Source organism: Chiloscyllium punctatum, chromosome 20 (assembly GCF_047496795.1).
Source record: "Chiloscyllium punctatum isolate Juve2018m chromosome 20, sChiPun1.3, whole genome shotgun sequence".
Classification (NCBI taxonomy): Eukaryota; Metazoa; Chordata; class Chondrichthyes; order Orectolobiformes; family Hemiscylliidae; genus Chiloscyllium; species Chiloscyllium punctatum.
In genome coordinates, this window is record NC_092758.1 from 11,261,921 (window position 1) to 11,275,056 (window position 13,136).

The following is a 13,136-nucleotide window of genomic DNA, read 5'->3' on the forward strand; positions in this document are numbered from 1 at the left end:
ATAGGAAAGGTTTAGAGGGATGTGGGCCGGGTGCTGGTATTTGGGACTAGATTGGGTTGGACTAGAGTCATAGAGATGTACGGCAGGGAAACAGACCCTTCGGTCCAACCCGTCCATGCCGACCAGATATCCCAACCCAATCTCGACCCACCTGCCAGCACCCGGCCCATATCCCTCCAAACCCTTCCCATTCATATACCCATCCAGATGCCTCTTAAATGTTGCAATTGTAATTTGACTTAATGAATTTGATTGCAGTCGGCGAGGAAAGAGTTAAGCTTGAAGCCTCTGTGATGTCTGCAAGATGCCCTCTAGTGAGTGTTGTGCTTTAACTGTGTGCAGTTTTCTCCTTTGTGCAGATAGCGAGGCCCTTCTCGCGTTTTTCCCTCAGAGTTTGCGAGAGAGCAGAAAGGAGAGAACCGTCAGGAAAGCAGCCGAGGTGAAGGAAACGCGCAGGGTGGAGAGGGTGTGTGTCCTGGGTGGGGGTGAGTAACTGCCCTCATTCATTGAATCTTTGTGATGAATGACCAAGTCTGTAGTGTCCATGTGTATGTGTAGAGTCTGAAGGCCTGAGCAGTCTGGGAGCATCTTTACTGAAAGAAAAGGACGAACAGAAAAATCCGAGAATAATCAGGGGCAGAGAAAGAGACGGAAATTCCGACTGAGGTGATGGGAGGTGAAAGGGAAGAGAAGTGAGCTTTAAACACCGCGGAGTGTTGCAATCAACAACCAGTTAGATTCGAAACAGATCAGCTTCAGCACAGTTCACTCGCCCGGCTTTGAGAGCAGGGGATCAGAAAAGAAAATACAACCAGCCTTTCAGAGCACCGGTGAGATTCATTGATGAATGCGTCTGAGCTGGAGCTGTCCTGTCGAAATATTGATTAAATTAGAGCGACTCAAATAACATCCAGCCCCCCCCTTCACCTGACCAACTACCTGTTCGTAAGACGAAATGCAACTGGAAAATGCTGCAGATCGGAAATACAACTGGAAAATGCCGTAAGCAGCAGCTGTGAAGGGGGGGAATCAGTCGGTGCTTCGTACCCAAAGACTTTGTCAGAATCTGGGCAATTTAGAGATGTAACGGGGTTTCAACAAATGGGGGGCAGGGAAGAGTGGAGGAAAAACGTAAGGGGAGGTGTGTGGAGGATAAATGAGATGAGGTTGCAAGGCAATAGGATATAGCATTCCCTCACTGGGATATAGGGCTATAGGAGGTGGCTCAGTGGTGAGCACTACTGCCTCACATTACCGGGGGCCCAGGTTCAATTCTAGCCCTCCAACTGTCTGTGTGGAGTTTGCACACCCTCCCTACAATCTGCATGGGTTTCCTCCAACAGTCCAGAGATATCCGGCTTACATTAATTGGCTGTGCAAAATTGCCCACAGTGTCCAGGGATGTGCTGGTGAGCTGGTCCTGGGAAATGGAGGGTGACAGGGATGGTGTAGAGGGGTGAGTGGGATGCTCTTTGGAGGGTCAGTTTGGACTCGATGGACTGAATGGCCTGCTTCCACATTGTAGGGATTCTATGATTTGAGGTGTAAGTGGGGCATAAGGAATCATTAGAAATAGCTGCTCTCTAAAGGAAAGGGTGTAATGGTCATGATCTAAAATTGGTGAAATTAGTGTTGTGTCTGGTCTTCCCAATTGGAAGGTGAGGTGCTACACCTCAAGATAACCTTGAGCTGAATGGGGTAGTGCATTAGGTTAGAGTGGAATCAGAGAGAAGGGTTTTTGTTAAAAAAAACAGGCATATAGAAGCTCAAAGTGACAGGAGTGGACTGGACAAGATGCTCACCCAGGATGTGTAGTGAGACTCACGTCATGAGCAGTGGATCTGGTATATTCAATTGAAAGTACAAGTAAATCACTGTCTCACTTGGAAACAATGTTTTGGGGGTAATGGCCAATGGGGAAGGAGAAGGTAAAAGAGCAGGTGTTGCATCTTGTGTGTCTTCACTGGAAGTTGCAGTGACAGTGATGTAAGGTATGCCCACTCCACAAAAAGCAGGAACAATCAAGTTCCATCAGTTGATCATTAGCAAAGGGATTGAAAGAGTCACTGGCAGTGTTATCAGGTGGCACTTCATCAACAATATCCTGCTCTGTTTGGGTTCTGCCAGGACCATTCATCTTATTACAGCCTTGGTTCAAACATGGATGAAAGAGCTGAATTCTGGAGGTGAGGTGAGCCTTGACATCAAGGCTGCATTTGACTGACTGTGCCCCAGCAAAACTGGAATCAATGGGTATCAGGGGGCAAACTCTCTGCTCATTGGAGTCATACTTGACACATTAGGAAGATGGTTGTGGTTGTTGGAGGTCAGTCATCTCAGCTCCAGGACATCTCTGCAGGACTTCCTCAGGATAGTGACCTAGGCTCAGTTGCTTCATCAATGACCTTTCCTTCATCATAAGGTCAGAAGTGAGGATGTTCGCCAATGATTGCGCAATGTTCAATATCATTTGCAACTCCACAGATACTGAAGCAGTCCATATTCAAAAGCAATCTGGACAGTATCCAGGCTTGGGCTGACAAGGGGCAAAGCAACATTCACACCATAACACAAATTCCAGACAATGACCAGCTCTAACATGAGAGAATCTAAATACTCGCGCCCTTAATGTTCAATGACATTACCATCACTGAATCCCTTACTAGCATAATCTGCAGTGACCATTGAGCAAAATGTCAACTAGACTCACCAAATAAACACAGTCCCTCCAAGACCAGGTCAGATGCTCGGAATACTCAGACAACTAACTCCCCTCCTGACTCCTTAAAAGCCTGTCCATCATTTGTAAGAGCAAGTCAGGAGAGTAAGAGACTACTCTTCCTCCCCCCCCACCCCCCCCCACCTTGCCTGGACGGGTGTAGCTCCAGTATCAATCAGGAAGCTTGAAACCATCCAGGACAAAGCAGCCCAGTTGACTGGCATAATATCCACAAACATCCACTCCCTCCACCACTGATGCTCAGTAGCAGCACATGCGCTATCTAGAAGATGCACCGCAGAAATTCACCAAAGTTCCTAGTCAGCACCTTACAAATTCATGACCACTTCTACCTAGAAGGACAAGGGCAGCAGATACTTGGGAAAAGCACCACCTACAAGTTCCCCTCCAAACCACTCACCATACTTGGAAATATAACACCATTCCTTCACTATTGCCGGGACAAAATCCTGAAATTGCCTCAGTGTCAAAATGTGTGGTGCTGGAAAAGCACAGCCTGTCAGGTAGCACCCGGGGAGCAGGAGAGTCGGTGTTTCGAGCATAAGCTTTTCATCCTGAAATTGCCTTCTTATTGGTCTACCTACCTTCTTATTGGAGGTATTCCTGATGAAGGGCTTTTGCCCGAACAGTCGATTTTACTGCTCCTCGGATGCTGCCTGAACTGCCGTGCTTTTCCAGCACCACTCTAATCCAGAATCTGGTTTCCAGCATCTGCAGTCATTGTTTTTACCTACCTACGGGACATGGACTGTACCAGTTCAAGAAGGCATCTCGCTGCTATCTTCTCGAGGACAACTAGGCATGGGTAGTAAGTGTTGGCCCAGCCAGTGGTGTCTACGTCCCGGAGTGAAAGAAAGGAAACTAAGGGGCTATGGTGGAAAATTGAGGAGTGGAAGAGGATCTTGTGGAGGGAACTGTCTCTTTGGAAATGGTGAGAAGGCAGGAGATGGGAAGGTACGTTTGGTGGTGAAATCCAAGGCAGACGTAGTGGAGGATGGTCTGTTGAATGTGGAGGTTGATTGGGTGGAGGATGAGGACAAAAAGAGTAAGGAAGTACTGAGAGGAAGTGTAGTGAAAGGAGCTGTGGGAGTCCTTGGATGGATACATTTAATAGACCTATTGCCTTAAGGAAGGGAAGGCAGCATTGGAGGTAAGAGGGGACCGTGTGAAGGTAAGAGAAGGCTCATGAACAGAAACAAAGTGCGTGAACTTCTTCAGATTAGGGAGTGAGCACCTATACTGTCATCAATGTATCAGCAAATGAAGTGAGAGAAGAAAGGCAATCTGAGTTGGAAGGAACAAGGATTTTAAATACTCTATGCAGTTTTGGTTTCTTTCCATTGCACACAGTTTGCAGAGTGTCATAAGAGACTTGAGGAACTATTTGGTTTCTCTCTCCACAGAAGCTGCTTTCTCTCGCACTTTCTGTTTTGCACTGGACTATTACCTGGTAACCTGTGGGTGATGTTCTGACCAGCTTAGGCTTGTATTTGCTGCAATGTAGAAAAGAAGAGGTGATTGAAACATGAAAGATCCTGAGGGGGTTTTGGAATCTTAGAATCCTTACAGTGCGGAGGCAGGCTATTTGGCCCATCAAGTACACACTGACCATCGCAACAGCATTCCACCCAATCTCTGCAACCCCGCATTTCCCATGACTATTCCACCTAGCCTGAATGTCCCTGGACACTATGGGCAGTTAAGCATGGCCAATCCGCCCTAACCTGCACATTATTCGACTGTAGGAGGAAGCCGGAGCACCTGGAAGAAACCCACACAGACATGGGGAGAATGTGCAAACTCTACACAGACAGTTACCCGAGGGTAGAACTGAACCTGGGTCCCAGCTGCTGTGAGACAGCGGTGCTAACCACTGAGACACCATGCTGCCCTTTTTTTCTCCCTCTAGGCCAGATGGATGTCGAAAAGGATGATTCTTAAGAGTGAATGTCGACCCAGGGGTCACAGTTTGAAAATAATGGATTTCTAACAGAGAGAGACAGAGAAATTGCTTTCCTCTGAGGGTTGTGAGTTTTTCCAACCTTTCAACAGCAGCTGTGGAAGCAGAATGTTTTTAAAGCAGGACTTTCTTCAGGAGAAAGACTTTGGGGAGAGAGTATTAGGGATAGGTAAGAATGTGGAGTTGAAGTCAAAATCAGGTCAGCCATGATTTTACAGAATGGCAGAGAAAGATCAAAGGACTGAGCAATCTACTCTTGTTCCTAATTCATGTTTCTATTGATGTGTTTATCGTAACGTTAGGCATAGCTCAGATGTACAGTTTTCCAGAGGAACATCTTTCACTGGGAGGTAGTGGAAGGAGAGTCACGGCCCCAGTTCAGGAGGAGGTAAAGATAAAGTCTCCACACTGCCACTGGGCTGCCCACTCGTGTGTGTGTGTGTGTGTGTGTGTGTGTGTGTGTGTGCGCCTCAGGTGAGGGGGTAAGAGAGTTACAGAGTCCTTCATGGCAACCTCAGCTGCTGTGGGAATTAAACCCACCCTCTACATCACAAAAGAACATCCAGCCAACTGAGCTAAACACCCTCTTTCCAGGAGGTGGAGGATGTGGGGTGGCAGGGTGGCTCAGTGGTTAGCACTGCTGCCTCACAGTGCCAGAGACCCGGGTTCGATCACAGCCTCGGGCGACTGTCTGTTTGGAGTTTGCACATTTTCCCTGTGTCTGTGTGGGTTTCCTCTGGGTGTCCCAGTTTGCCCCCCCACAATCCAAAGGTGTGCAGGTTAGGTGGATTGACCATGGGAAATTACCCATAGAGGTCAGGGGTGTGTAGGCTCAGTGCATTAGCCATGGGAAACATAGGGTTACAGGGATAGGTTAGGGGATGGGTCTGAGTGGGTTGCTGTTTGGAGGGTTGCTGTGAACTTGTTGGGCCGAGTGGCCTGTTTCCATTCTGGGGGGATTCTACAGCTTTTGTGACTCCAGCTACCACAATTGGAATAGGTTTGTAGAACAGAGGGTGATGATATCCCTGGTGAAATTGATCCGTTGGGGAATTAAAGGGAAAAGGGCAGGAAAATGGACGTGAGGAATGTTGGTCAGTTCAGCCACGATCCTATAGGATAGCACAGCCGACTCAAGGGGCTGAATGGCCTACTCCTGTTCCTATTTCTTATGGAAAAGAAACGAAAACAGAAGTTGCTGGAAAAACTCAGCAGGTCTGGTAGCACCTGCGGAGACAAAGTAAGGTTTCGGGTCCTCAGAACCATTGACAGTAAAGAGGTGACTGAGTTCAAGAAACCCTGAAATTGATGCTGTGAAAGCATGGGGCAAAGTGAGCAAAAGCAGATTGAAGACAGGAAGAACTGCTGGTTCAATGAGGCTGGAGCAATGGGTTTTAAAAGCTGTTTGTGGACAGCGGTGAGGAAGCGATAAGTAGGATATTTAGGAAGTGGGACTTCAGGAGATGGGTGGGTGATAGCTCTGGATTAGAGTGGTGCTGGAAAAGCACAGCCAGTCAGGCAGGAAAATCCTGCTGAAGGGCTTTTGCCTGAAACGTCGATTTTCCTGCTCCTTGGATGCTGCCTGACTGGCTGTGCTTTTCCAGCACCACACTAATCTAGACGCTGATTTCCAGCATCTGCAGTCCTCACTTTTGCCTGAGTGATAGCCCTGTCTGTGTGCACAATTTTAAATAATCATATTTTGAACAGAGACTGACCCGAAACCTGGAATGGAGTAGAAATTGAGTGTGCCCTTTGGGGAAAAGGGTGACAGCGTCTTGCTACAGTAGTGTGTCGTTGCAAAGTTCTCTCTGCGCTTCCGTTTTAATGCTGTCATTTCGATTTGTGGATTTTCGATTGGCTCTGTTGTGTTTTGCACTCATCAAATCTCAAAGATTACTGACATCACTAGATTCAAAATCAGTGCTTTTTGTCCACGAACCAAATGGTCTGCACACTGCATTTGTAGGTGATGGGGTTCAGGGGAAAGTGATCGGGATGAGCAGGGCTTGGCTGCAGGCAAAGGTACTACTCCTGGATAATGCTCACAGAACCTCCTCCAAAATCTCCCAACCAGCATCCCTCTTCCTTTCTCTACAAACCAGTCCCAATCAATGAGGCTAGAGTTACATGAGAGTGTTAGGTGGTCCTGTTATTCTAACAAGATTTTAGAATCATTGAATCCCTTCAGTGCAGGGGCAGGCCATTCAGCCCATCAAGTACATGTTGACCCCACAAAGAGCACCCCACCCAGACTCACCCCGTCCCTGCATATTCCACAGCCAATGCACTCTACCCTGCACATCTTTGGACTGTGGGAGGAAACCGGAGCACCCGGAGGAAACCCACAGACACTCGGAGAATGTGCAAACTCCACACAGACAGTTACCCGAGGGTGGAATTGAACCCAGGTCTTTGATGCTGTGAGGCAGCCATACTAACCACTGAGCCACTGTGCCAGAACTACAGGCAGTGCCTGAGTTTCATTCCCAAGACTGTTTGCAAGTTGATTTGTAAGCAAGTTTGAACGTGGGGCAGGACAATGTAAAGCAGCTGTTCACAATTGCAGGAAAAGTTTGAATGTCAGATCTTTAACAGATGGAATTGTGCTTGGAGGTATAGGCATTCATAAATTGAATATTCATAAATCCGGGACCCCCTGTATATTGTCTTGATATTGCAATTTATTTTGGTCTAAAAATCTTCAAGTTTCCCCTATCGCTAGATTCAACAGTCAGTGTTTCCAATATTCACTACAAACAAGCAAATTGTGAAAGTCCAGCAGCAGTGCAGTTAATTTAACTTTCCAAATTAGAACTGTATCTGAATGGGAATGTTTGGGAGTAGCAGAGTACCAGGTTTAAAGCTTATCTCTAAATTAATCCATTTGTTGTGGTTGCCCAAGCAGCGTGTTGGTGTTTGAGGCACTTTTCACCATGGCACCTTGTAATAGTAGTTTCATTTATATAGCATCTCACTTTTGTCATAGTCCAAACATCTCAATAAAGACAGAATACCATGCATACTGAATCAAATACAGAAGGAGCTCAGCACCCCTGACAGCATCATAGAATCCCTGCAGTGTGGGAGCAGGCCATTCAGCCCAGTGAGTCCACACTAACCCACAGAAGAGCAACTCACTTCTCCACCCTGTCCCGGTCACCCTGCATTTCCCATGGCTAATTTACCTAGCCTTCACATCCCTGGACACTGTGGGCAATTTAGCATGACCAATCCAATTAACCTGCATATCTTTGGATTGTGGGAGGAAACTGGAGCACCTGGAGGAAATCCGTGCTGACACAGGGAGAATGTGCAAACTTCTCAGTGACATTTGCCTGAAGCTGGAATCGAACCCAGAACCCTGGTGCTGTGAGGCAGCAGTGCTAATCACTGAGCTGCCCTGCCGCATCCATAGAGAAGAAACAGAGTTAATATTCCAGTCCGGTATGATTTGTGTCTTTTCTCAATTTTTCTTAAAATCTCTTCTCCATTGCACTGTCCTCCACACACCCTCACATTCACCCTCACATTCACCCTCACATTCACCCTCACATTCACTCTCTCACACACTCACTCTCTCTCACACACTCTCTCTCTCACACACACATTCACACTCTCTCGCACACACTCTCTCTCGCGCACACTCTCTCTCGCGCACACTCTCTCTCGCGCACACTCTCTCTCGCGCACACTCTCGCACACACTCTCGCACACTCTCTCACACACTCTGTCTCACACACATTCACACTCTCATTCACACTCAACTCACTCTCACACACATTCTCTCTCACACACACATTCACACTCTCTCTCACACACACTCACTCACTCACTCTCACACTCACTCTCTCTCTCACACACACACACACACACACACACACACACACAAACCATTGTCTTCTTTGTTCTTGTTCTGAGGAAGGGTCACCAGCCTCGAAACATCAATTCTGTTTTCTGCCCACAAATATTGCCAGACCTACTGAGATTCTCCAGCACTCTGTTTGTTCCAAAGAGACACCTAGGGGTTCAGGTACGTAGGTCTTTGAAAGTTGCATCACAGGTAGACAGGTTGGTAAGAAAGGCGTTTTGCATGTTTGCCTTCGTTGCTCCGTCCATTCAGTATAGGAATTAGGACATCATGTTGTGGCTGTCCGGGACATTGGTGAGGCCACTTTTGGAGAACGGTGTACAGTTCTGATCACTCTGCTATTGGATTATTAAATTGGAAAGGATTTGTAAAGAATTACTAGGATGTTGCCAGCTCTGGAGGGTTTGAGTTGTAACGAGAGGCTGAATTGGCTGGAAAATCTTTCACTGGAGCATGCGAGGTTGAGGAGTGACCTTATAGATGTTTATAAAATCATGAGGGGCATGGAGAAAGTGATTAGAAAAGGTCTTTTCCCTGGAGTAGCAGCGTCTAAAACTATCGGGCATGGGTTTAAGGTGTGAGGGGAGCAACCTTTTCACACAGAGGGTGGTTTGCATGTGGAATAAACTGCCAGAGAAAGTGGTAGATGCAGGTACAGTTGCAACATTTAAAAGACATTTGGACAAGTACATGAGTAGGAAAGGATTAGAAGGAGATGGGCCAAACGCAGGCAAATGAGGGCAGAGTAGTAGATGTGATCTATATGGACTTCAGTAAGGCGTTCAACAAGGTTCCCCATGGGAGACTGATTAGCAAGGTTAGATCTCATGGAATACAGGGAGAACTAGCCATTTGGATACAGAACTGGCTCAAAGGTAGAGACAGAGGATGGTAGTGCAGGGTTGTTTTTCAGACTGGAGGCCTGTGACCAGTGGAGTGCCACAAGGATCGGTGCTGGGCCCTCTACTTTTTGTAAATGATTTGGATGCGAGCATAAGAGGTACAGTTAGTAAGTTTGCAGATGACACCAAAATTGAAGGTGTAGTGGAAAGCGAAGAGGGTTACCTCAGATTACAACAGGATCTGGACCAGATGGGCCAATGGGCTGAGAAGTGGCAGATGGAGTTTAATTCAGGTAAATGCGAGGTGCTGCATTTTGGGAAAGCAAATCTCAGCAGGACTTATACACTTAATGGTAAGGTCATAGGGAGTGTTGCTGAACAAAGAGACCTTGGAGTGCAGGTTCATAGCTCCTTGAAAGTGGAGTCGCAGGTAGATAGGATAGTGAAGGCGGCGTTTGGTATGCTTTCCTTTATTGGTCAGAGTATTGAGTACAGGAGTTGGGAGGTCATGTTGCGGCTGTACAGGACATTGGTTAGGCCACTGTTGGAATATTGTGTGCAATTCTGGTCTCCTTCCTATTGGAAAGATGTTGTGAAACTTGAAAGGGTTCAGAAAAGATTTACAAGGATGTTGCCAGGGTTAGGAGATCTGAGCTGCAGGGAGAGGCTGAACAGGCTGGGGCTGTTTTCCCTGGAGCGTCGGAGGCTGAGGGGTGACCTTATAGAGGTTTACAAAATTACGAGGGGCATGGATAGCATAAATAGGCAAAGTCTTTTCCCTGGGGTGGGGGAGTCCAGAACTAGAGGGCATAGGTTTAGGGTGAGAGGGTAAAGATTATAAAAGGGACCTAAGGGGCAACATTTTCACACAGAGGGTGGTGCGTGTGTGGAATGAGCTGCTAGAGGAAGTGGTGGAGGCTGGTACAATTGCAACGTTTGAGAGGCATTTGGATGGATATATGAATAGGAAGGGTTTGGAGGGATATGGGCCGGGTGCTGGCAGGTGGGACTAGATTGGGTTGGGATATCTGGTCGGCATGGACGGGTTGGACCGAAGGGTCTGTTTCCATGCTGTACATCTCTATGACTGTAAATGGGGCTTGTTTGAAAAACCTGGTCAGCATGGATGAGTTGGACTGAGGGGTCTGCATGTGTCTGTGAGCCTTGAATAACAGAGACATCGTTGTCTAGTCAACCACTATAGTTTGTTCTTAATTGGCTCAGGGTAGCATCTTGTTGGAAACAGAAGGAAGAATTTTTGTTTACCTGGAAACTGTGCCTTTTTCTTCAAGCCTGAATGATTGCAGCTTCGTTGCTAATTCAGATTGCTGTAGGTTTGATCAAACCCCATCGACTGCCTTCGGTGCACGGTGTGAGGCTGACACACCCAACAGGAGGCTGATGGAGCACTGCACTGCAGGAGCTGTTATCTTCAATGAGACATTAAACTGAGCTTGTGATGGCCTCTCAGCTGTTTGTAGAACACTGTTTGACCCTTTCCAAAGCACAGGCCTGTTCTCCCCAGCATCCTGGTCAAAGTGTATCCCTCAAAAGACATCGTGGAAGATGGTGAAATTTTTAAAATCTGGAATTAAAAGCAAGTGTAATGGCACCCAGGGAACTATTCTCAATTGTCTTTTTAAAAAAACAAGCTGACTTGGGTCACTAATGCCTTTGAGGGAAGGAAATCTGCCATCCTTACCTGGTCTGGCCTACATGTGACTCCAGACCTACAGCAGTCCAAAAATGTGCAGATTAGGTGGATTGGCCATGCTAAATTACTAATAGTGTCCAGGGATGTGTAGGTGAACTAGCCATGGGAAATGCAGGGTTACAGGGATGGGGTGGGTCTGGGTGGGATGCTCTTCGGAGAGTCAGTGTGGACTTGATGGGCTAAATGGCCTCCCTCCACACTTTAGGGATTCCATGATTCTTAACTGCCCTCCAACCCAGCCCCTAATTGGACAGATAATCAGTTCAAGGGCAGTTAGGGATGGATAACAGCTGCTGATCTTACCAGTGACATCTGAGAGAATATTGAACAAATAGCCGAATCAGTTCTGGTGTTGATTGCTGACACATTTCTATTTTCAAAATGCAGTGTTTTGCCCAGTATCTAGAGCCTCCACCCTCCTTGAAGCAATGAAATGTCACACATCATAGTTAACCCAATCTCCTACTTTCAGCTTCGAGAAAGCTATGTGTGACTGAGTATCACAATACATATTCAGTGAGGATTACATATTGTTTTGTCAATATTAACAATTTATATGAAAAGCTGAAAGGCATATGAAATCATTTAAAATTTACTACTTGGCAGAAACATTGAAGCAAAATACGTCAAAGTGTAGAATTCTCATGTTTGGTAATCTTTGCTGGGACTCACATAGAAAACTGAGACAACGTTGGGTTCAGAATTTGGCACTTCATATTTCAAATGTTAAGTTGGAAGCAAAGTCAAATTGAACTGAAAATGTTGAATCAGTTTGTCCCTCCACAGTTTCTGCAAGACTCACTGAGTCTCTCTGACACTTTCTGTTCCCATTTTGGAATTGTACTGTGTGTGTGTGTGTGTGTGTGTGTGTGTGTGTTGTAGATCACTTCCTATAACCAGATGTTGTCCAAGTTGTTGTACTTTAGTTTGACCAGTCTAGAGGTGACTGTTATGTTCCGGGCTTTGTGTTTAATTATGAAAATCTGGTATCTGATCTGTGTTCCCCATGCTTGATGGATTTAAGCTAGGGTGTTGACTCAGAGCAAAATAGACAGAAGGTAATACTAGAAGATGGGGTAGACATTTTGTGATCACTGGGGTGTTTTAGAAGACTTGTGAATAAACATTTTGAAACTTAGTGTCAACTCTACATTGCCCTGAGCCAAGTTAAATATATAACAGTGACCATCGAATACTTCTGAATCATAAACAGAAATTGCTGGAAAAGCTCAACTGGTCTGGCAGCATCTGTGGAGAGAAAGCAGAGTTAATGTTTCAACTTGAATGCCCCTTCCTCATAACTGGTTCTGAGGGAGGGTCACTGGACCCGAAAGGTTAGCTCTGATTTCTCTCCACAGATGCTGCCAGACCTGCCGAGTTTTTCCAGCAATTTCTGTTTCAGTTTCTGATTTACAGCTTCTGCAGTTTTTCTATTTTTTATTGAATGATTCTGATTACTTTGTGTTTCTCCCTTATTGGTGCAGAGGAAATTGTTATGTTGATCCTTCCCAGAAGCTCAGGTATTTTGATAGCAAAATCTTTTGGCATCATGCTCTTGCTCAACCTCTGTGCCTCTAGGTTGGATATCAGAGCCAACATTTATTCTATAGGCAGTGCCAACCAATAAATGATCTGGTCATTTTTCTTACTGCTGATTATGGGACACAACTGTACATATATTTTTTGTTGTGTTTCCCTACTAATTAATTCAGACATTGTAGTAGTCCCATAGTCCTGCCCTCTCTCTAGAGAGAAACAACTGGTCCTGGTTTAATTTGAAGGTCACCACACCTCATGTGAGGGGAGAGGTTGCGAATGAGAGTCCTTCGTGGTAACCTTAGCTGGTGCAGGAATCGAACCGCCGCTGTTGGTGTTACTAACTAGCCATCCAGCCTAACCAATCCCTCGTATTCAAATTACAACCTCAAGATTTGCAACAAGGCTATTTTGTTTTTGGCACAGTGTATTCCTTCCTCCAGGACGTATGCAAGATTCAATATTGGAGGGGG

The 13,136-nt window shown here is 46.2% G+C and overlaps 1 protein-coding gene across 2 annotated transcripts in view; it reads left to right on the forward strand.

The window, feature by feature from the left end:
* Window positions 1-315: 315 nt before the first annotated feature.
* Window positions 316-13,136, forward strand: part of ndst1b (N-deacetylase/N-sulfotransferase (heparan glucosaminyl) 1b) — a 322,190-nt gene continuing 309,369 nt past the window's right edge. The window contains exon 1 of one of the 2 annotated variants that reach the window (XM_072590317.1): window positions 316-439. The gene's annotated coding sequence lies outside the window, so the exon portion shown is untranslated. Of the gene's footprint in view, window positions 486-13,136 lie in introns of both variants that reach the window. The other variant, XM_072590316.1, reaches the window with a different exon arrangement.